The sequence below is a fragment of the Catharus ustulatus genome, chromosome 1 (genome assembly GCF_009819885.2).
Source record: "Catharus ustulatus isolate bCatUst1 chromosome 1, bCatUst1.pri.v2, whole genome shotgun sequence".
In the NCBI taxonomy this organism is placed as follows: domain Eukaryota; kingdom Metazoa; phylum Chordata; class Aves; order Passeriformes; family Turdidae; genus Catharus; species Catharus ustulatus.
Window position 1 is genome coordinate 93,402,292 of NC_046221.1, and position 23,659 is coordinate 93,425,950.

General features: G+C 39.5%; 1 protein-coding gene across 2 annotated transcripts in view; it reads right to left on the reverse strand.

Annotated features, from left to right (window-relative positions):
* The window catches only part of PTPN3 (protein tyrosine phosphatase non-receptor type 3), a 183,100-nt gene that overhangs the window by 111,547 nt on the left and 47,894 nt on the right, over nt 1–23,659 (reverse strand). The window contains exon 1 of one of the 2 annotated variants that reach the window (XM_033064834.2): nt 10,304–10,321. The exons of the other annotated variant lie outside the window; for it this stretch is intronic. The gene's annotated coding sequence lies outside the window, so the exon portion shown is untranslated. Of the gene's footprint in view, nt 1–10,303; nt 10,322–23,659 lie in introns of those variants that run through there. 2 annotated transcript variants of the gene reach the window in all.

Genomic DNA, 23,659 nt, shown 5'->3' on the forward strand with positions numbered 1-23,659 from the left:
ACCTACAATCTACTCCTGTAAAAAAAGTTATAAGGATAAGCATAGCATCTTGAGCTAAGATGGAATTTTATTTAATTGAATAAACTAAGCCTTCTAGTATCTAAAAGGGGAGTGGAGATGGAACCTTTCACACGAGCATAGTGACAGGACAAGTGGGAATGCCTTTAAACTAGGAGAGAGTAGGTTCAGATTAGATATTAGGACAAAATTCTTTCCTGTGGAGGTGGTGAGGCAGTGGATGCCTCATCCATTAAAGCATCCAAGGCCAGGTTGGATGGGGATTTGAGCAACCTGTTCTAGTGGAAGTTGTCCTTGCACACAACACAGAGGTTGGAACTTGGTGATCTTTAAGGTCCTCTCCAAACCAAACCATTAAATGATTCTATGATGATAAGTACTGGAAGAGACAAATCATCTTTGGTGTTTACATTAATGTGTTTATAAATATCTGGGGGACAGAAGGCAGAGAGACAAACATGGGTCAAAAACCATCTACCTTTGGTAAATGAGGTGACAATAAAGCTGCAGTGCTGGACACTTGAGAAACTAAGCAACATGCAGATTTATTTCCTTCATATCCAGTTAACACAGCTTGCAATTATCTTTGGCTGCTTATTTTGACACCCAAAAGAGAAATTTTAAGCCAGTTGTTTTATACTGGGAAAGATCAACTTCCTGGGTAATCAGTAAACAAAAAAAAAAAAAAAAAAAAAAAAAGCAAAACCAAACAAGCAGGACCACAGTAGGCAACAAGACACTACTCCAAGTCAGTCCAAAGTAGCACGCACTGGTTAACAAGTAACAGAGGTTGTAACTGATAATAGTAACAAAATCACTTGCTCCCGGGAGTACTTGGTGACAGAGCTAAATTTAGACCCCAATACAACAGATTCTAGAGGCTTGCTTTCATGACCACATTAATTAATCTCTGAAAATTCTATTTCCAGAGCATATTATCCTTCAAAACTTCTTTTAATAAAGGGTCAGTGTCCTTATTCATAGGCTAAAGAAAATGAGGAACACATCACGAGAAAGGTTGGTTTCCTGCATAAAACTCTCACAAGCCCTCTGCAATCCTTTTGCCCCAAGAAGATGGAAGGTTGTTTTGAAGAAACATTATTTATATTGTGGTTTCAGAATCAAGAAGTCAACACAAACAAGAAGCTGTTATTCCAGTGATCAATTTTTTTAATCACAATCATAGAATCATTTAGGTTGGAAAAGATCTCTAGGATCATCAAGCCCAGCCATTAGCCTAGCACTGACACACTAATCCATGTCCCTAAGTGCCACATCTACATGCCTTTTAAATATGCCCAGAGATGGTGACTCCATCACTTCCCTGGACAGCCTGTTCTGAAGTTTGCTGATCTGCTTGGTGAAGAAAAGTTCCCTAATTCTGAATATTCCCAACTTCATATTCCACTGCATGATGACCACAACACCTTAGACGGCTCACAAGTCAAATAAATTTGTTTAGAAACCAAGTATAATTAGATGAATGACACTCACAGTAAAATCAAGTGTACTGCTATTTCAGGATCTAAAGCCAATATATATTAACATGCAATAAATAGGGTTTACCAGTTTACCCCTGATTTTAAACAACTGTGTAATTGTGTTCTTCTGTTCATAGTGACAAGGAGACATAACTGCAACCCTATACAATCTGCTCCATCAGAAGTATGATGTTCCAGATTCATTCCAGGGAGATACTACCTGATATATGCAGTGCACTGGTGAGAGGCAGAATGCTGTTGGCCCGTTCAGGCTCTGTAATTGAACAGTAACAGGACACTTACAGATACATCAGTTATTTGGTACCTTTGGTCAAAGGTACCACGTATCACATGAATGAATCAAAAGATTAAATATTCATCCGAAAAATAATAAAGTGCTATCTGTTCAAAAAAAGCATAAGACAAAAACCCCCACAAAACACACAACCCACAACTTTTCCCACTACTAAACTGAATTACTTCCTAGTTAACAAGAGTTTCCCTTAAACCTGGAGCCTTATCAGCTGCCAAGTGCCAAATTACCAGCTTCCTTAAGATAGGTATTTTCCTCCAGATGTATATTGTTAATATGAATTGGAAGCACACTAACCAAAGATGGAGAAAAAACGTAAAAACCCCTCTAATTTCATGAAAGCTACATTTAGGACAGCTGCTTTACCACAAGAGTATTCTGGGGACTTCTAAAATTATGTCAGGGATTTTTGGTTTCTTGTCATATCAGTAGCGCTCCCTGAATGGTGTGGTCCGACAGAAATTTCCTCTGTATATTAAACTTTCTGGCAACTATTTCAAAGAAAAACTGTGTTGCTAACATCAAACAAATCTGAAAACAAGAAGGCAAAAACTCCATCATGGTTCCAAATATAAAACCCTACATCTACATGCAGTCTTACTAAAAGCTGTTAATCTAATACACACAAAATACAGCATCACAAGTCTTTTTACAAAATAGGAGTTGCCTAATATTTGCACAACTAAATTTTCTCGGTGATACCTCAAATTGCCTATACTTTTGGAGTAAACCAGAAATCATTGATTCCACTCCAAACTGCTCTCCACAATTCTAAGTTATAAACATATATTGGATTTTTATCATTGGATTGCAACATTCTATGAAACAGCCATCAAATGCTGCATACATCTCCAAGCAGCTCATGCTGTCTTGTTCTACTATTGTATTTTTTAAATTGCTTTATTAAATACATGGAAAATTTAAGTTTTTTTAACTAAGCAGTCATGCATGGCTAAATTCTTAGCAATTTTTTCAGGCACCATGCAAAATAAACTACACTTACAAAATCATGCTGTGAAGATAGAAAGGTTTATGGTCATTAAAACAATAAGGTCTTTCTGTAAAAATATTCCCAAAAGACGTGACCTCTTTTCAAACTAATTATTAATAGAATAAAGAACAAGACAATATTTAGAATGGTTTATTCTCTACCCAAAGTCAAGCCACCAATAAGTTTCCATCAAGTGAAAATTATGACATCTTTTTTAGGCATCTGAGAATGTCATTAATGAAAGCGGCAATGGGCAGAACAGATACTAAAATTGCAACCAGGTTTACACTATTTTTAATAGAAGAATTGTTCTAATAAACAACTGCACCAATTCACAAATGGAGAGAATCAAGATTTAAAATTGAGTTAGGAATAGGAAAAGGTGGAAATCTTAATTGAACAGCAGTAGTCTAGGTAACTCTGTGTGAAAGAGGAAGCTATCAGAGTTCAATAATTTGATTCCCTTAAAGTCTTTTGATAATTAATATAATCCACTGACACACTGAACCCAAAAATAAGAAACCAGAGACATCACATGAACTTGAACTATACCATAACAATGAACTTAATACACTCAGTAGGCCAGGATGTTAGACAAATGTTTTCAAACAAGTTTCCAAAGTGCTTTAATAAATCTTTACTGTATATATATATCTATATCTATCTATATATAGATACCTATATGTGTATATATACACACATATATATGATTAGAAGCATGCACAAAAAATAGAAATTATCTCATGCTACAACAAACTCTGAAATTCAAGAAGGACAGCTTGTGCTCACAAGGTTGTTCAATGCCTTTCTTTCCTACAGTAAACATGGACTCACATATTCTGAAAGAACAATGTGAAGATAAGGCAAGCTGTACTTTAACATGTGCTAGCTGATCTTCAACTTGACGAACGTACAATCTGCTTTATCTACAGGCTCTTAATGTGTTGTTAGAAAATCAGAAACACAGTCAAGAAGATACCTTCTGACAAACCACTAGCATTGAAACTATGGCAAAAAAAAAAAAAATACTTGCATGTCCTTAACTTCAGGTACATGTCTAAATTTGCCTTAGTCAAAAGCTGTGCCTCTATCTACACCATTATAGCTCCAGAAGCATAGTCCTTCCCCATCTATGTAAGCAAATGCAACAAAAAAACCCAAACCACAAAATTTTGAAAAGCAGAGTGACACAGATATAGAAACTGAATACAACTGCACAGACATCTAATACTTCGAATAAAAACCTTAAATTCAAAAAAAAGATAAAAAACCCACACCAAAGTTGAGTGAAACTGCAGCGATCAGACCTCTGCATACTTGGGCCAATCCCTGGGGAACACCCCATGTTGAACAAGAGGCTCCATAGTCACAGAACTGTAGGCAAACAACACAAGAACAACACTACAGTATGAAATCCCACATGTATACAAGTCACAGCTCAGGCTCACAGCTTTGATTCATAAAACGCGTCATTCCAGAGAGTGTAACTGTATCACATAACTTGTTAGGGAAATAGCCATGGTTACTCATCACAGCTTGGTGTTATGAACTGCTGGCTTTCCATAACACTGCACACACCAGATTAAAATCTCTCCGGGGGTGGAGGGAGAGGATAGCAGGAAATCAATGAACAAGATGTCAAATCATAACTACTTTCATACTTCAAAGTGCAAATAAAACAGCATTTGACTTAGTAGCAAAATACTTCACTGTTGATTTCAGCTGCTTACAGCTGTTCCTTCTGTAGAACTATTTTTTAAAGTTTTGCTTAAGCTAAGAAAGGAAAAAAGTCTGGTTCAGAATAAATAACAAACTACTTGAAAAGAAAAACAGCTTTTTGCATTTTGCTATATAAAAACTTAAAAGGTAGCTTTACTTTGTGCACATGCACGTTTAATTTAACCTTAAAACCATACTGTTGAGACACAAGCCTTGGTGAGTTCTACTGGCACCTGTCAGAAACATCAAAATCAGAGGTACCACCAAAACAGTGCAACTATTTGCCAGCTACAATGGCTGAAGCATTTCGTGATTTCACACAAATTTTACCATCACTTCTTCAGAAAATATAAAAGTGAAGCATATTTTCTACTGTCCACCACAACATCAGAAATTAAATACTTTAGCTTGTTTGAAAGGTTATGTGAACTAGAATGAAGAATACACAATTAGTTATATAATACATTGCAGAAGAACAAAGAGTTGGAATCACTTTCTGTACAGCCAGTTTTCTTCTTCTTGCAGAGAACTTTAAAACATATCAATTTTACTTCCACCTTGAATAATTACAAACTTCTTGAACTCCTTGTAAAACTCTACCTCTCACTAAGTTACCACATGTACAGGTTTGAATTGAGGACTGGCTTTTGATTCACTTTTTATGAATTTCTATCAGCAACATCACTTAATATTAGTGGGAGGATTCCAAAAACAAAACCAGTGACTGAACCAAGAATTTTGTGACTGGTAAGTTATTTCCTTTGTAAACAGCATTGATTGAGAATAATTACCTAACCAATTTCAGAGTGCACTGGCCACCAGCTTGAATTAGTAAGATAAAAGCTGGTTGTTGACAAAGATGATCGAGGAGATGGCTGTGACAAGGGTTACTACCTTGCCTCTTGAAACATACTCACTGAATTGGTCAATACGAGCAAGCGTGCAACTTATTAGCTTGGCTGTATTTCAACTCTGTGATGCAGGGAAAAGAACCCATTTCACTTTTGGCAAAACAACACTTTCCAGAAAGCCTAATACTCCATCTGCTAAAAAAGGAATTGAGATCACTTATCTTGAAGAGCTCCTCTCAACTCCAAATTCTGAAAAACACATTTCCTCAGCAGTGTTCTTAGTCATAATTCAAAGCCTGGGACACTCTCTCTCCCTCTAACATATGTTGCTGTGCTTGTATCAAACCTAAATTTGCCAAGTGAGGGAACTGATGAAATTACAGGCAATATAACAGATTAACATATGCTCATAGCATGCACAAGCTTCACTGCTTCTGGGACTTCTGTTTTATTTGTAAAACTGCATTACTTGTCTAATGTTCTGTAATCTTCATATTGAAGAGACATTCGCAGAAGTTTAACAGGGGGAACTTAGAGAGATACATCAGACAAGACACTCCTAATGATTTTCATTTCAAACAGAGGCCATTAGGATAATGTGCTGGCTCAGACTTAGGGACCTAGAGCCTGCAGAGATCCATCATTTATGTAGTGATATGCTCTCCTGTCAAATCAATGGTGACAGTTCTTGGACAGAAGAACTGCATTTCTTAAAAGGAGAAGTATTGTTATTGGATGGAGACATGCTGGGAAGGGCTAGTAAGACAACATCAGACAAGAGGGTTCTCAAACCACAGAATTGTGACAGACAAAGCCAGAGGAACTCTAAGACCAGTGAAGAGGCAGATACAGCTCTGCTTGTTTCTTTTTCAACTTTTTCCTGGAAACTGATTAAAAAATACCTCACATCTTCCTGAGGAGTACCAGATGGATAATCTGTATTCCAAATGTATTCCCAGAGCCTATATTTTGCTTGGACATCTCTAACTTGTAAGCCAAGAACACGTAAGACTCACCAGGTGAACAACAGTACAGCATTGCACCAAGAACCTAAAGGTTTTCAATTCTCTCTTGATTCCTCCTGACCCAGAAGACAGGAACCCTTTGCTACCATTACTCATGTGTAACATTTGGAAAACTAAACCAAAATCAAGCAGACAGGCATGACCAGACTTCAGCATCACAATGATTTCAGCACAACTCAAGCAACCGAATTATGTATGAAGTGTCGATGTTTTCTGCAGGGAGAAGACTCTTCAGGACTCTGAAGGCAGTTTCACAATAGGAAGAAAAATTAAGACCAAAAAAAAAGCTTTATAAAGCAAGTTATTAGATGATGTTTTCTATAGTATCTGATTTTGTAGCATTTCATGAATGCAAGAATATGAAAAGAAGAGAGGGAACACAATGTCCCATAGCGGGCACATGACTAAGTTTCATATTACAATGCTAATAACAGAAATTAGAACTACTCAGTGAGGTTCAGTACATGCTGATTGAAGGCAATGGTATCTTAGGGTACGGGGAGATTAGAATAAATTATCTCAAGGTATGTCAGGATGAAACTTGCAGCACATCTGTTACTCCACTCCAACTGCTTGTGTGCCTGCTCTTTCTCCTTAGTAAACACCTCAAGAGAGGAATAGCTTACCTCCCATAAATTCTCACTTGTCATGAGGAAAGCCCATGTACACCTTCTGACTTTAGGCTTCAAGAACAAGAAAACACTACAGCTCATGAAAAGCATCCAACTACTTGATACTGACACTTCCCTTGCCTGGATTAACCTACCTAACCTCTGTCTCTCTCTTAAGACACAACCCAATTCAGAGTTACTTGATTGATTCCTATTCAAGTGAGCCATCCCATGCTCCAGCCCAAAGTATGGGATGCTCCCATGACGGGTTAAAATGCCAGAGTTACGGGTTCTCATCAGGGCTGTGCCAAATTCCCCTCGCTGAGTAACATCGTGCACTCAACTCCATGGAACAAAATGTACACTTGTACACTGCACTGCTACACATACATAGCCACAAGAGAAACCAATGCTACAAACATCAACAAATACAAGGAAGAAGCAAAATAAATATTTTTAACTTAATATACTCAAAGTTGTAGTTTTGGGAAAGCTAAAAAAAAAAAAACAAAGGTCCTCTCTCATTTTTCTGTGAAAACTCTTTGGTAGATGAGCACACACTATTGCCTCTGACAGAAATCAGTTCTCAAGTTCACGGTTATGAAGCTCAGGGAATTTGTTTCTCAGTCAAAAACAAAACAATACAAAACAAAACAAAACAAAAAAAATCAACTAAAACCAAACCCAGAGCACAAGGTTTATATAAAATTTACAATTAATATTTACCACATTTAAAACAATGAGATAGGTAACCGTAGTCTTCATCACCACTAAACTACATTTTACTTTTCACTGATCAAGTTTTAATGAAAAAATGCCTGAATGCATAGATGCCAGGATGGCAAATATTACTTGTGAATGAAGTGACAAAACAGAAGAACTGTTCACTGTACTGGCATTTAGTCCACCTTGGAGAATTTAACATTAATGACTTCTGTGCACAGAACTTTTGGTGTTGTACCTATGTAAGGTTACTCTTTCAGTGTCCACGTAAAGCTATCATTTACCTATCAGTACAAAAAGTAGGTCACAGCTTAGAAAAGTATGCACAACTGTCTCTGCTATAATACTGACTACTAAAAAAAACAGTCCACGCAAGATCTTTAGAAATCAGCTGATATTTTAGACTCCTAGATTGGATGAAAACATGATTTATCACGTGGTAAGTCATGAACATATTCAAGAAGATGATTATACTACCACTAGCTTTTTTGTTGCTACTGTCTACTGCTTTAAGCATATTACACCAACAATACAAAATTACTAATTGAAAAGCAGTTATGGAGCTTTGCAATTTAATAGCATATCACTTAACTATAGTTTTATCAGCATCTTACTTTGTACTGAAAGTATTTTGGAAGCATGAGGGTAAAGAGTTAAGTATTGTCAAGTACATGTCACTGTGATACTATCCAAATTTATGTCCTAAAATAATTAACTGTCCCAGTCTTAGAATATGCAAAAAGTTGATAATGGAAACATTAGAAATGCTTATTAAGTCAGAGAGAGAGATGACAAGTGTTAAGAGTTCTTCCAGGAATTCACTGCCAGCAATATCAAGAGTGTTTAACGAAATGAAATTAATCTTATCGTCACAAGTTGGTCCTTCAAATGAGTTGTTCTGTTAAGTGTACTCAGAACTATGCAGAGTATTACATTTCTTCTTATGATCTAGCAAACAAAAATGTATTAGGTATTTGTCACCAACATATCAAGACATTTTTGCCACAGGACAATGCCTGAGAATGTCACCATCATAAAAAAACTATCATTTGTATTGCATTAGTGAGCAGAGCCTTCTTCTCCATAGTTCTGTTTGCTGACTGTTTCCCTTAAGATCAAACCCACTCAGGTAACAGGGATAATTTGCTTCTTGTACAACTAGTTTCATAAAATTTTGTTTTAAAAAAAGTGAAAGTCCAACTGCCCTCCAAAGCTAAGTAAGTATTCTACACGCCTACATTAACTTTTAAAAAATAATCTTTCAATGCAAAACTGTGCAAAATTAATACTTCAGTAATATATTTATACTTTATACTTATATATTTCTACTATAAAGACAAACTATAAAGTTTGTGATTAACAGAGTAGCAGTACCAATATTTAATAGCATTTCCAATATTAAATAGCATTAGAGAATTAACTTGTTCTGCTTTCTGTTACATAGGCATTAGAGCAGTAGCAATTTGTGTGACAGGCGGAAGAGTGCCACAAGGGAAGCAACCATCCTAGCAGGGAAGACAAATAAATCCCAACTGTATCTTTGAAAGAGAGGAAAGCAAGGAGCAACAGAAGGAGAGACTGACTAATTAGTTCGGATAAGTTCAGACAAGAGAGGAAACGAGAAGTGCTCCAAGATGAATGAGAATTTTATATTAAAAGAAGCATCCTATTTTACTGCCGTTGCGTCTGTTCCGTAACACCAATGAGGAAAATAGTTGTCACACCTGACATACATGGATATGTTACACATATCTTAGATATATTACAGAGATATTGGATATTTTTGTATCTCCACAGCACCCAAAATGCTGAAAAGTAACCGCTGTGGAGCCTGTCCAGTCTGTGGTACTGTATCTCCGGGCTTTGGGGTTGTGATCCCCCAGCAGACCCACCCGGGCAGGGCAGGGCCGCTCTGCGCCCGCAGCGCTCCTCTCTCCTAAAAACGCCCGAGGCGCCTGGAGAGTACTCTGAAGTACTCTGGGTGCTCTGCCAGCCGCTCGTGGGGGGAAAACGGGAACAGAGAAGAAGCCAAACTAGCCCTATGTAGCTGGCCCTGGCAGCAAAGGTGAGCGCAGAGGAGCCCGGGGACGGGACGGCACCTTCCCCGTGCTAAACACACGGGGCGCGGAGCGCAACAGAAATCGGAGGGACAACGCGGAGCGGAGCAGCGCCGCCCCCCGAGGGCACGGCACGGCTCGGCACGGCTCGGCAGCTGACACCCAGCCCGGCACGGCTCGGCACGCTGACACCCAGCCCGGCACGGCTCGGCAGGCTGACACCCAGCCCAGTACGGCACGGCCGCGCACCCTCCCGCTCACTTTCCCCCGCGCCAGCCGCCGGCAGCAGCGCTCGCCCCCGCTCTCCCGCGGGGCCGACGGACAGCCAGGCACCGGCGCGGGGCCAGCCGCCCGCCCGGGCACTCCGCCGCCCCGCCGAGGTGCGGCGGGAGGAGGAGGAGGAGGGAGGCGTGGGGGCGGCCCCGGCGGCACCGCCGCCCCCGCCTCCCGGAGGCGCCCCGGCGGCGCCAACTTTCCCCGCGCCCCGCAACGCTCCCGCCGCCTCGCCCGGTACCTGCCGCGCCGCCCCGCGCCGCCGCCGCCGCCCCGCTCCCCCAGGGGGCGCAGAAGGCCGTCACGGCCGTCGCGGCCGCCGCCACCGTGCGGACCGAGGAGAGCAGGTGCGGAGCGCGGGACCACGGAGCCGAACCCGCTCCCGCCGCCGGCTCCGGCTCCTGCGCCTGGGCTGGGCGGGCGGGGCGCGGCCGGGCGGGGCGGGGCGCTGAGGAGCGCCCGCCGCCCGCGCTCGCCCCCTAGCGGAGGGAGCGGCTGGCCGGGCCCGGCCCGGGTCCGCCGCCCGCCGCTGCTCTTCTCCCGGCTCCGCTCGGATCGCTTTCCGCCGACTCCTCAGGGGAACGGCAGCGGGGTCACCGCGGATGGCGGGGCTGGGGCTGTCCCCTCGTCTCCCTTTCACCCCGCAGGACTGTCCCGCCGCCACCTGTTCCCGCACGGCCGTGGTGGCCGCGATCCCGCCCGGGTCCCTCCCTGCCCACGGCTCCTCCCGGCTGTGCCCGCTGCCAGCGCGGCACGAGGAGCTGTAGTGGCTGGCTCCAGAGCCCAAACACGAGTTTGGCACACCGCCGGCTGGCAGACCCTGCCAGGGGACGAGGAACCGGGTGTCCCATGGCCTGGGGAAGTAACGGGGCCGGCACAGGAGGTGCGAAGTGTCCCCACAGCCCGCCCGATCGCCTCCGCACGGGACGCGGCCTGGCCAAGGCGTGGGGATGGATGCGTGTCGTGCCTGCTGCTTCCCTCTCGCGTCCCTGCTTAGCGCCGTGCCGAGCCTTTAGCTCAGGTCCTGCAAGCGGAGTAACTGTGTCAGAGCAACTGTACACCCATGCTAATTAGCTGAGTCTTTCTGCGGCGCTAATTAACTGAAGCAGAATACCTCAATGGCCAAGCAAGCCCGTGGCATGTTTTCTCCAGTTTCAAAGAAATTTCCAGGTGCTTGCTCCTTGTGCCCTCGTGGCACAGTTGTACTAATGCGACTGTACACGATATCATTGAAACAATCCGGGTTACAATATTCAGAAAAACCCTCCAAAACTGTGTGAAGCTTGGATGGTGTTCTCCCCATCTGTTTTGGCACTGCCTTCAGCCATCTCTGTTAACCCCAATGCTGGGGTGGGAGCAGGGAGAGAGTGAACCGATGCGCCAGAAGCAAGAGACCCAGATCCTGAAAAAAAACCCCAGAGACAAGCCCGAGAAAAGCATATCAAGACAATTCCTTGACATAGCTGTAGTGTTTCAAATTCCAGATTGCCTTTCCAAGCTTAGTTCAGGGACCTCTGTGCTGCAGTACACAGTATAAATATGTGTGTTCTGGAGATGGGGCATTCCAAAATGTAACTTAGCTCTTGCCATCTTCTTATCTGTACTGCTCTTCCAGTGGGCCATTTATTTGTTGGTATGCCATGTTCTTAGCTAGTTTGGGGAAAGTAACATGAAGGCAGCAGCTCTGGTGAAGGCAGAAGAATGGGAGCCAGTTTGAGCAAGTGTACGCAGCACTGCCTATCTGAATTTGAGTACTGGGAGGAGCATAGCTATGTCACAGGTTTTCCACCAGGTACAATGCCCACTGCTGCTCAGCTCAGCTGACTCAGGATTTTGCAGATTTCCTACAGGCTTCTCTGAATGGTTCTCTCGTATGCTCATGTTCACTAATATCTACCCTGAAAAGTGATCTATCCCAAATGTTTGAGGAAGCCATCTAATAATCTAATCTCCCGTCATTTATTAAAGGTACATAAACTTAATCTTCCATGCATTTAAAACCTAATGGAATATTGACAGTCTTCATTATATTTAACTGTTTCTGAGACTCAAAGTGAGAATTAGTTCACTTGTTAATAATATAATATTACTTCAGAATGTGAGCTTATTTAATTCTGGAACAATAAGAGTGTTAAAAAGCATTGGCATTAGCATCCCAAATCAGCCCATTCGGTCAGTGTGTTTCCACCAGAACCTTTCCTACTTAATAAGTGAGGATTAGACCTATCTAACACTTTGTGTCCCATGGAAGGAAGTCAAATTTTCTTCAAAGTGACACTTGGTGTTTTCCAAAGTACTTTGAAAGCAAAATCCTCATCTTTTCCTTTAGAGGGAATGCAGGAAAATGGTGCTATGTAACAAATACACAAAGCAAACACACCACCAAGGGCCAAGCTGCTGCTCCCCATATTGAAGGTTACTGCATGTTGCCCTTCACACAGTCCCATGTAATACTGTAGGAGCATTAATTCAGAGGCATGAGAGCCTATCCATTCCAATTAATCACAGTCAGGGCCTGATGACTTTGGAGATTAAATACAAGTGTATCAGGCTTTTGATTTAGTGGTGCAGTTCCTGGACTCAGGTCCAAACCTGTGCAGCAGACAAATCTTGAAGGAAATATGTAATCCCAGTCTTCCTCTGAGTTAAAAATATTACATATTTTATTAAGTGCTTTCAGTCATGCCAGTGATGAAGGGTATCCCCCACTTTTGATTAAGAGTTGCAGATTTAATGGGAACAGACCATAGCTTTCTATTGCACACAATCAATTTCAGCTTTAAAATTCTCTTCTTGGAAAGAACTTTCCCAAATTCCTTGACTTTTTGGAAAGGCAGGCAATCCTATTAATCTCCTGATTAAAAGCATGGAAGAGAAAAAAGAATTTAATACCTAGGATTGCCATATATGGGATATCGTGGAAACACTGTCTCTCATCAAGAGGTGATTTATCCCTCCAAATGTGATAGCAGCTTATATCAAACACTTTTGTATGTGAATCCTCTACTCATCACTTATTTGTTGAAGTTGTGCTAAATTAGATAAATATTAATTAATTTATTGTAATCTATTTTCCTATTACATGAGCAAAAATGTGGACAAATGACTAATCAAATTTAAAAGAATAACCACTACTCCTCTCAGAAAAAAAAAAAGACATAAACAACAGGATAAAGGTTATATCTGCCATCTTCACCTTTTGTGGCTGAGGCATTATTATTTTCTGTAATTACACAAACAATCTTTTTGCAGGATCATCTCCCATTCAAAGCATGTTTCAATGGCTGCTTCACACTTCCTGCACATGTTAACCCCTACAGATTGGATGTCTGCTCTCATCTTCTTGAGTATCCAGCTGAAAACATCTAGGACACAGTTTTTCAACTAAATTCCTGAGTGTTTTTATTCACATCTCTGAGCACTTCTTTAAATAAAAAAAAAATCACAACTTGAACCTCTGCTCAGTTTACTCAGAAAAAAAAAAAGCTCAGTTACTGATCAGAGGGAAGAAGTCCAGCTGGAGTAACTTCCTCAGCATCACCCAGAAGTGCTGTCATGGTAACAAACATCTCTGAGAGCAATTTGAGCAGCTGCCTAGCCAGGGATCAGGTACTGATTAAAACCACAGGAGGAAAAAACATGTGAGTAGTGTTACTTTCAATATAGATAAATTCTGCAGTTAGGTTAGCCAGTAGTGATTCAAGAAAAAATGTGCAACTGTAAAAAGCTGTCCATGTTCTATCCCAAGAAGTGTTAAAGGGCAGGGTGGATGGATCTCTAAGCCTCCTGGTCTAGTGGAAGACATCCCTGCCCATGGCAGGGTGGTTGGAACCAGATCTTTAAGATCCCTTCCAACCCAAATGCTTCTATGATTCCATAAAATATGTGCATGCACGCACACATACGGATTTTCAGAACTTAATCAGCCAAATTTAGGAGGAATTCCTTCAATATCAACGAGACACTGTTGAAATCATGGACATGCTAAAGCTTCTCAAAAGATAGTTACAAATAGGGAGCCTGTGTGATTGTTTTTAATTAGCAATTCCTTATCTTAATTCTTCTTGAAAAGGCAAAATGATGATCAGTTCAGCCAGAGGCAGAAACTCCTAATGGGAAATTTCATCCCAAATAATTACATTCTGGCACAGTTGTAACAGAAGCAGGATCTCTATAAAAAAATATTTGGCAATCTGAGCTGTGGTCACTCTGCCTTATAGATAGATCTGCATATGCAAGCACAGAATAAACTTCTCTCCACTTCCAGAGACACTAAAGTTGTAATCGCCATCCTTATCTCAAGTTCACAAGGCATGTAAAAACATAAACCAACTGTGAACTTTAAAAAAACAAAACCAAAAAACACCATTTTAAGTGAATACAGACTGGGATTGTGAGTACACACAGGCAGTGAATGTTCTCAGCAGTTAGACAGTAAATTGTCTGGCCAAAGTAATTTATGTGCTTGCACAGTCTTCATGGATATTGTCCTCCTCCCACACTTTGGCTGACATTTCTGAAAGTGCTTACAATTACTTACAAGCATGTATGAAGCAAATCATGTGCTGATTCATGAAATTTGTATCATGAAATATTGGTTAAATAGAGTGAAAAGGTGCCGGAAAAAATTGACAATGGGAATGTGCCTACAATTCTGCTCTTACACCTACACAGTGAAAGTTGTGCCAGGCTGTAAAAAAGTATTTCTAAGGGAAACAGTGAAAGTACAATCAACTCAGCCATTTAAACTTCGGTACATTAAGACACGTAGCTGGGAAGTTACTTTGTGTGTCCATGTATAAAAAATCAGGTAATCATTTTTATATCTATTTTGATTATCTGATCAGTAGTGTACTGAATATATATTTATGTGAATATTGGCCTTTCTGTTTCTGACAAGTGCTTATCTCAAATTATTGTTTTGGTATAGTCTTCCTTTACTGCTCCTTATGGCCATTCAAAGGTTTCCTCTTATTAGTAATATATAATGATTGTAAATTATGTAAGAGGGAGACATATTGCTGGAACTCACATAATTTTTTTTCATTCACTTATAACAGTATTTCCCCACTCCAGGACATATCTTTTTTAATCTCAGAAAGTATGATTCATAGGAAAGAAGTGTCAAATAAATTTTGTTTTGTCTAAAATTTGCAAATGTTTTACATTTAGCAATTAACCATGAAAAACATATTTAAATGAATCTTATTTAAATCAGCCCAGCATATATATGTAATATAACTGCACAAGAGAAGCAACGTGGTACTATGCTAATCTTCTGTAAAGCATATTTCATTCCTTTCAAAATTACCACTCCCTGAAGTAAAACAGGAGTCCATTTTAAGTTCTGCATCATTTGAATTTGAGATGGAGCATTGAAGAAAGCTGCCTTAATTGAAGCTTAAAAGATATGGATTTGAGCCTTTAGGGAGTGTTGGGCACTTTTCTTGTTGTTCTGGTTGATTGATTTGCATGATGTGGGTGGGGAATGTTGTTGATCAGGATGTCCATTTTAATTTTGTACCAGTTGTGTCAGCTTTAAAGTGAGGGGCGAGCATACAAGCTTTAGTACAGACACTGTGCTACAGGCCAAAATAAGTAAAGCAGCACTATATACACTCTTGCAAAAAGTGTGATATTTAAGTCAACTCAGAATATCATATGCTGCAATATATTATTTTTAGTCTCATATTGAGTAAGTGCCGTCTCTCTTTTTTTCTTTTCCTGATTCATAGGTATATAAACAAGGTGGAATGAAAGTCTTTAAACCTAACATGTCACTGTCCTGATTCCTTGAGAAGTACTGTTCTGAATTTAGCAGACAACCATCAAGCCTTAATGATGAGACCTGAGACGTCCCCTAAAGGGAAAAAAAAGCCCTAAAGCTTATTTTGCTCTTCTGATTTTCTCTGCAAGGTATGCCAGATTTGGCTGCCATCCTGTGTCTTACCAATGCCTGGTATCTTATAAAATCATTCTACTTAAGAGAAGCTGGACCAGTCTCCTAATTTGTTGTTATATACACAATTATTGCAATCAGACTTCTTTTCTAAAAAGGCAGATCTCAGCACTTGCAAGGTTTTTGTGAGCCATTTCTACCCAGGGTGGAAATTTCTACCGTGGGTAACTGTTTCTGCTGCATTGCTTGTGGTACTGCTGTGACCACTATGAAAATCAAAAGCACCTTCCAACAGATGGCACACAGGCCAATTAGTGACAGTAGCGTTTCCGCGTTACTTGGTGTCCTGTATGAACAGAACAAAAAGCCCTCCCTTTTGCCTGTGTTACCGTACAATGGTGTTCATTAGCACTCAGAAATGGAGGGGAAAAAAACATTGCCAACAAAAAAACAGGTCTCTCTTCCCTCCCACTCCCCACCCCATTACAAGGAAACTATGTTTCAGGAGATGAGTAATAAAGCAGCTTTGTTTTCTAAAGGTTACAATCAATGCAAAAAACAAAACCTTAACTATGCTTCTATTAAGAGGTTCTTAATGAAATGTGCAAATGCCTCAGCATTTTTGTATTCAGCATAATTCAGTTCAGTAGCACATGGGGTTATAATGTACCTAAGGGGAGAAGACATAAAGAATTAGGTCTGGAGTCTGGGGAAGTCAAAAGCTTGACTAGTCTAATTGATTTTACAGGATGTTGTTTTAAAAACCTATACAGTGAAAATACTAATGAGTTCCTTTTTTGGAGGAATAAGAAGAAGTTCTAAATTTAACGATGAACTTTCAGTAACTATGAAGTCTTTTGCTCCAGGTATGTAGGATATAAAGCAGCTGAAGAGGTTATCCTCCTATGAGCCCTCCAAACATGTCTCAGATACGTCTGGTGCTATTTGTTGTGACAGGAACAAAATACAGTGTGTATCAAAGAATTTAAAAGCTGAATGTTTTAGGATTGATCATATAGATGCCTGGCTCTGGAGTAAAATCCTACATTCAGCTCCTGGGCTGCTTCAGCAGAGTACGTAGGGAAAGTTTTCCAGTTCATGTTGTGTTGGGCAACTGCCCACACACTGAATCATGAATGCTTGGTCACTGTCTTCAGCAAACAGATGTCAGTGTCAATAGTTGTAAGTGCTCCCTACACAGGTACCTGTTAAATCTCACATCTCTGCCTCAGGTGCTCCAGAGAGGCACCTCTGTCACCTGGGATCTGTGTCCACAAGTTTGCTCTTGAATATAGGTAGGATTTATGTCCCTTATTTCTGAATTCTGATCAGGACCAGGTATTCTCCAAGCTGTGGTTTCACAGCCCTGTTACTGAAAAAGTGAGTGTGGGCAGGAGTGGAACTCAAGGAACAGAGATTGTGCATTGCCATGCCCAGGTGCAACCCTGAGCTCTGTAGTTTCTTGTCTGTGTTGTAAAGCAGGAGTTTTACATTTAGTCCAAATCCCATTCTAGACTTTCCAAATACCCACGTTGTACCTGACTTTTCATGCCATTCATACTTATGAACTAATTCTCATGAGAAATGATCTGTTGCTCTGAAAAGACTGTCATCGTTCTGTGGATTATACACAAAGAGAAAAATTAAAAGATATCAATTGAAAGGTGTTAAAATAATTCAAATTTATAATTCTGACCTCCTGGCAAAGTCCTCAACTACAACATCCCATTTAATATTGGAATGTTCCATATTCCTTGCCACAAAGCTATCTTTTTGGAGGTTACTGGACTGTGTTAAAATATTTGCCACTTTTGAGAAGAAACATAACCCTTTGATTTTCTTCCTCTTTGTTACAAAACCATTTCTTAAGTTCAACATGACTTCTCAAAAGTTAGACTTTGAAGCAGCACAAAACTATACAGACAATAGTGCTTAGTTTTCTTCTCCCTGAACCACCTTGTGATGGAATTTGCAGTGAAGTTAATGTCTTTGCAAGGCAAAAATAGAAACAGTCTCTTAGGTGATACTTTAGATACTTAGATTGACTCCTTCCTGTCCAGAGTAAATATGAACAAAATTTATTATTCAGGTCCCAGCACTGCAGTCAAGTGCTCTCATTTCTAATTATTCCAAGCAGAGTGAGACATGTTTTCCCCTGAGTGACCAGGCACCTAAGCAACCCTTAGAATTGCTTCAGTTAGAGAAAGAAGTCTAATCATTATCTTCTACTTTCCTAGCAAAAAATGAATGCCAGCATTTCTAGATTAGACATGTGGTAAGAGTGGCACCTAATGGCTCTGAAATCCTCAGGATGGAGGAGGAGGACATGGTAAGTTTTAAAGGGTCACATATAGATGTTTTGCCATTTTATTAGGAAAGGCAGGGACAAGGCTTTTGGATGCCACTAGGCACTTAGTTCCACTGGCATCTGCAGTTTTTGATGCTCAGATGCATGTGGATACTGTGTGGAGCTAGTTTGCTGATGTGAAGAGTTTGTGTACTCTTGGTTGACTACCATCCCTATAAATAAACAAATATATAGCATCGTCACATGTTCCTCCTTTCCTGCCTTCCACTCCATCTGGAATTTTTATAATTCTTGAATTACAATATGACATAATCACCAACATTTCCTCTGGCAGCACTATATCTCTGCTAGCTAACAAATACTGTTTTCAAAGCAGAGCTGATCTCATTGCTGATGCTTGTCCATAAAGATGTTTTAGCATGATAAGATTCTGTATAAACCGATGTGTTTGCTATTGAAACAAACCTTAAGTTTTCATATCTATTCAAAAAGGAAAAGAAAAATGCTAGTAACTTCTTCACTGGATGGAAAAGGCAAAGCAAAAGAATTTTGGAAATTTTCTAGTTACTGAAAGACTATTATAAGTATGGAAAGAAACAAACTGAGCTGGTAAGAGTAGGATATTTGGGCTTTATGCAAATAATTCCTGACGCTTCTCCTCCAAACCTTTCTTTATGAGTCAATAGCTCCAAGTAGCACACACTGCTGTAACCTGGTATGCTGCTATCTGTAAATTTCAGATTAAACTCTGTTAAAAAATCGTCGAAGAACAGACCACTAAATATAGTGGGGAGGGGGTGGAGAGGGGAAGGGGAGGTGGCAGTGGTTGTTCACAGTGGGTTTAGTGGCTGCTGTTCTGGTCAGAGAATTATTTGGAGCAATATACCTACAATTATAAGTAGGGAATATAAATGGAAATTTGAATGAAATATATAGAGTTATATGACCCACTAATGACTCCAAAAAAGGGCATAAGATGAATGAGTCACCGAGTTTTAAATAGAGTTCCCTGCTGCAATAGTTTTATCATCAAACAAGGCTAGACTTGAATTAAAGGGGAGTGAGGGCTATATGATGGGGTCCTACAGCTATGCCTCAGTGACAAAAAAGGCAAAGGCTACACAAGTTGTTTCCATTATAAGCAATATAAGAGAGAAGCATTTGCAAAGGGGTGACTCATATCAGAGGGCTTTCAGTTTGACTCTGATACAGTAGTTCAGATAAATGTGCCCATTATTTTCTATAGCCTGTGACCTTTCCTGATTCATAAATAGTAACATTTATTTTTCTGCACAATATTTATTTTAACACTGTTACTATTGATTTCACTGTATTTCATCATTTGTTCCTATTGTAAAGTTATGCTCGCTTACTAATATAAGATCAGCAGCTTTCTAAAGGCAAAGAAAATAGCAAAGTCGTGCTAGGATTTTAACAGCTGGGAACAGAAATAGCCTTTGACACAATGATTTTAAACTACTTTTCTTCCTACATGACACAATTTGTTTTTAAAGAACTGTGATGTATCTCACAGACACATGTCTGGCAAAGCATAGTCATTACAGAGGTAAAACAAACATAATGACCTCTGGTTTGCTGGCCACCAAAACAGCACGGGCAAGGAAGTGAAGAATTTTACAAGGTCCTTTGGAAATATAAACCCAGAGACTATATTGCAAATGTTCTTCCTATCATTTGCTGTCTCTGAAGGTCATTTCTAATTTCAGTCACAATTTGCATGAAGTGAAAAAGCAGTTCAGATAGACTGCTAAAAGGTTTGTGGGTTTAAGGGACCATATATTGCTATAAGAAGCTTCTGAGTGCTTACGTGCAAAAATATGTCACATAACTTCAAGGGATTTTCTTTGCATATTTGAAAAAGTGAAAGAAAACTTCAAAATAATGATAAAAAAGGTAACCTATTTTTTCCCTATTTCCCCTCTCCTGCATCACATATGCATATTTCTGAAGAGATAAGAAGAATGAACTTCATTGCTACTCTGCTGCAAATACCTGCAGCAAATACTCTGCTGCAAATAGAGACAAAGTTAAACAATTATTTATTTCTCAGAATAAATAAAACAAACAGCAGTCTCTCTCCGTGGAAATTTTGGCATCATTTACTGATATGAAACCACAAAAGGCCTCTGGTATTTAACAGCTATTAGGAACCCAGTCCAGCCGGCCTTTCTCCCGTCTACAGCTTGAATGAATTGGCTTACTCTTAGGAGTGAGCACAGGATGAGAGCACAAGGTTTGCCCCTTGGCGTGGGTGACTGCTGTGCAGCATTGTCCAAGCTCATCCTGTCAGAGCAATAGAGCTCAGAGTTTAAGCTGCCCTTCAATCCCTGGTTTAGCACAAACTGTTTATAAGCTCTCTGGTAGCTTGTTAATGGAACAATTTACATTGATTATAATGATACCAAAGAAGTAATTAAGAGGGAATATTTTAACTGTACCTGAATTTAACTTGTCCTGTGTTGCTATTCAGATCAGCTGGTGTGTATATAACCTCACCTTGAAAACATATATGTAAAGGTAGAAGGTAAAAGATAAAAAAGCAGATGAAAGTAGAACAGAAATATAACAATATTATATGTGAGAGGGTGCAGGTCTGGCTGATTTTTTCCTGTCAATACCAAGACAACTGTTATATGCAAGAGTTTCTTTGAGTTACCAGGTTTGATATATTCAACCTTGGCAACTGTGCTGACAACCATCATCAGGGTTATAGACCTTAAATCCATAAAAATATTTTCTCCCATCTATTGTGAAATTCGGGAAGTGTAGCTCAAAGAAATGGAAGAGATATAGCAGGCCTGAAGCAAAAGCTGAAGAGCTTGTGATCTCCCCGTGCTTATTTATGTGATGAGCCCTAACAACAGCATTGGCATTTCCTGCAAGTCACATTTGTCTGGGAGTGTTTGGAGATTTGTGGCAGAGAGGGCAATGCATCCTTTCATCTGTAACCTGTGCATGCCTTTTAGGGGTTTCACAGGTCTATCCTGGTATCCCTTGCTGTTAAATGTCTTAGTGTCTCCTCCACACACTGAGATAATTGCTACCACAGAAAGATGTGTGTATTATATGTTTAGACATATACCCATGAAAATTTTTAAAGGCATGCAGCTTCAATAACCTACTTTCATAATGTTCATAAACTAGTGTAGAATAAAATAAGATTTGTAGTCCATGCTGGAATAGGAGTATTTAGTACTTAAACTATTTTGTGGGATTCTACCAACTATAGAATGCTATTGCCATTAACTTTGCAATATCAAACTTCATGCAAAAGTTTGGTTGATACCCTCAGTACCAAGTGCCTAAATATTAATGAAACTAGCACAGATTTTCACATCAAAAGCATGCAAATGTTCACAACCAGTTATTAACTTTTTATAGTTGAGACTTAGAAAAAGAGCTTTAAGTAAAATATTATAGCTCTAATTTTTTGATGGACTTATTAAAAGGAGCTTGATAAGTTTTGTTAAAGAATTATTTGAAGAAATTGATAGTGGTAATCTATATAACACTGGAGCAAAACTTATGCATTTTCATATGATGGTAGATACTTTGGGACTCTAAACTGCACATGCCCAGGTGCTATATTCTGTGCCCATAAAGAGTCCTATGGAAACTGAAGAAGACTGTTTATATCCATGATGTTGAAACATATTTCTAAGCACTTGTAAGCTTAAGGGCTAGTTTAAAAAAAATCTTTAAGGAACTATCATTTCATTGCCTTTATATTTACAGTGAAAAGAGCATTTGATATAATAAATCTTATTTTTGTATCGGACAGAACTGCTTTATAACTCTACATGTCACAGGACAGAAATGAAAATCACTGTCAGCCCAATCGTGTAAGAAGTTTTCTATGTTTTTTCACTATCTTAAAGCCACTCCTTCAGATTGTATTTCAGGAACAAAATATGAGTTTAAACTTAGAAAATGACACCAGGGACCTAATCACTGGAAAGCATTGCCTGTCAGTCACTTCTGAGGACAACTTGAAAAGGATTAATGCAACAAAATAAATTGAGCATGAACTCAAATGACTTGGTAAAGCTGAGTCATAGCAAAAATTTCTATGATGCTGACTGCCTGAGAAACCAGGCCTTTCTGTTTCATAATGGCACAAACTACATTTTAAAATAGTCAACAATGCTGTTTTCTGGTAATGCAAAAAATCTTCCTTTACAGAGAAGATTTGTGATTTAGTCCACTTTAAAATGCAAATGAAGGACCATACCTCCCGCCCACACACTGTGGTTTTTTATTTATTTTATTATTTGCAGAAATGTAACATGAGGAAATGGTTTTTAAAAAATAGCTTGAAAAGGAAAATTTGGCCCATAGATGAGAGGGGTTCAAGATGTAGTTCTAGGGTTTTTTTGCTGAAAGGAAACAACCTTATAATTAATACAAGATGGCATGATCAACCAAATAAAACTTTCCATTCTGAACTTGCAATGTGGGTTTTTTTGAGCATGTAGAAGGGAGGAAAACACTTTCAGTATGGTCATACATTTAGCTGAGAATGAGCAAATAGATTCTATTTAAAGAATGCTTTTTCTGGTGACTGGGAGTGAGGTTCAGAAACAAATCTCTTAAACCACTATTATTAGCCATCTCAGAGGAGAGAGAAATTTTATCTGTCTCTGCCCCAGTTTAAAGACCTCTCAGTAATATGAAGAAATTGAAGTAAAACTATATGAAACTAATTTGTCCTAATTTCTAGGCTCTACTAAAGAGATCCACATTGCAAGTCTAATCTAAGGAATGATGCTTTAGAGGGATAGTCCCCTGCTCCCAAACATAAAGCTCTCTTCCCATCAGCTCTTCTCCTTTGCCCTAGAGAGGCTGTGATTTTATTTCATATTTCCAATATAAAGGAAACTGTATCATCTTAATAGAAGTCAGGAACACTTAAAATTCAAGATACAGTTTTTACATAATGGCAGAATTGTATTGTGGCACAACCTACAAGCAGCATTTTCTTTTCTTCTAGCATTAATTCATTTGGTGATGATCTTGGTGTGGTCTCCTAGTTCACTTAAATTGCTGAAGAAAAAGATGTCCTTTTTTTTTCTTTTTTTTTTCCTCTGAGGTGACAATCTTCCAGAAAATACTCTTCTTCAGAAAACTAGTGCCTATGTTTTCAGTACCCTGGAAAACTGATGGAAATTACCAGAAATGTATGTCAATTAGAAAAAAAACCTAGGAAACCTGTGTGAAATTGTGGTACAACATTTCTTATGATGACATAAACTCATGAAGATATAAGAAAAGTAAACCTAAAATGAAAAAAATCTCATGGTGTCCTGAGTGGTTTTGCAAGAAATCCACTAGCCTCTAATAGACAAAAATACTGTGGATTTCTGCCAACC